The sequence below is a fragment of the Eublepharis macularius genome, chromosome 2 (assembly GCF_028583425.1).
Source record: "Eublepharis macularius isolate TG4126 chromosome 2, MPM_Emac_v1.0, whole genome shotgun sequence".
NCBI classification, from domain to species: Eukaryota; Metazoa; Chordata; class Lepidosauria; order Squamata; family Eublepharidae; genus Eublepharis; species Eublepharis macularius.
Window position 1 is genome coordinate 154,400,656 of NC_072791.1, and position 1,793 is coordinate 154,402,448.

The window sequence follows — 1,793 nt, forward strand, 5'->3', positions numbered from 1 at the left end:
ACTAACCAATTTTATTGTAGCATAAGCTTTCGAGAATCAAGTTCTCTTCATCAGATGCATGATCCGAACAGTTCGCATCATGCATCTGATGAAGAGAACTTGATTCTCAAAAGCTTATGCTACAATAAAATTGGTTAGTCTTAAAGGTGCTACTGGACTCTTTTTATATATGAATGAGGCACTGGAAGGGTCTGCAGAGCTCTAAAGGCATCCCCTTTCTAACAAAGTTAAGATTTGAGACTAGTCCCCCTGCCTGCTGGTTAAGAGGAGAAATTGTCAGTATGGTGGCCAGCTGGGAGTTCCAAAATGTGGACAGTGTGTTATGGGGGAGGGCTGCTGCTCCTGCTGAGAAACCAGGCCCTGTATCCTAAGGAGCAGTAGTTGCCCGCTGTGCCCTGCATGGGCTGGTTGTTGATGAATCATCCTATTGGCATCTTGTGCTGTCTGATAAATCTCCACCCTGCCTATAATTTTGACCCCAAGGCTATGCAAAAGAAACAGCAGACGGGAAGGAAGAGTGGGCAAGGTGCACAGGGCCTAGGCAGGGAGGAGCAACTGTGTTTCATAAGGCTCCAAGGTGCTGCAGGTTGTGGTGGGTGGTATCTCTGTGTCACCAGTATACATTCTGGCACTGCCAGCTACTTTTTGATTTACAGGCAGCTAAGAGCAGGGGAGGTGTCATCACCTAGAAGGCCTTTCTTTCTACAGTAGGGCATAGTAGACTGAAGTTTCTATAGAAAGGATGTGGTGGAAAGTCTCTACCACCCACTCCAGCATTGACACCCCCACAGATAATGAATAGCAGAAGCACATATAGATATAGGACTTACTGAGGCCAACCTGACTACCCTGTACCTGTGAAGTATGCATAAGTAGGGTTCTTTTCTCGCCTGCTCATAGTCTGGAGCCTTTAAGTGCTGTACAACAGCCTGAAATTCTACACACAACTATTTTTAATTTACCACATCTCAGTGCTGGAGAAAACTATGCTGTTGAATTTCTGCCTGCCTGTCACACAGCAATTAAATAACAGAAAGCCCCAATAAAGGGGGAATGCTTCAGGCACTTAGGTCTGATTGCCGTATGGTAAGGAAGTGACTACCCTATTCCTAGATCCTGCCCCAAGCCTTTACACCATAGAATCTACCGTCAGTCTCAGAACCAACTTGGATCCCACTATTCCATCAGCATTTTACACACTCAGTCAACCCTTCTCAGGATGGGAGAAGGGTGAGTGTGTGCTTGCATGTTGGGGAGGGGGGTGGAGGAGGAATTAGCTTTACACATCAATCACACCTCAACCCTTTGAACTCCGCGTCTGTTCGCAAGCTCAAAGCAAAGGGGGCTTGGCTGGAAGCGTGTGATCTCACTGGGCTGCCACAGATGATAATGCACATTCCCAAAGCAGCCCTGCCTTTAGCTCTAGCTATTAATCCCACAGCACTTACCCCCTGCAACAGCTGCACAGAGCTCACCTGGCCAGCAGGGAACAAGAACCAGTCTGCTTGACTGTTGTTGTGAGGAGGGGCAGTGGCAGAAACCACAATACCCTTGTAGACCCACGCATACAAAAACACACGCTCCTACAATCAATATTGTGCTTCTTTCCTCTTTATGATGTGCCATCAGGCAAACTGCTGTACAAGATTGCTTACCCGTTCTGCTTCCTCTTCCCCTGGATATGGGTGAGCTGCCTGCCTCCTTCAAAGACTTTTGACCCCTTTTGTGCTACAAGAAACATGTTCACAGCACTGAACAGGGGGAAGATTTGAATGGGCAAAGAAAATTATTTT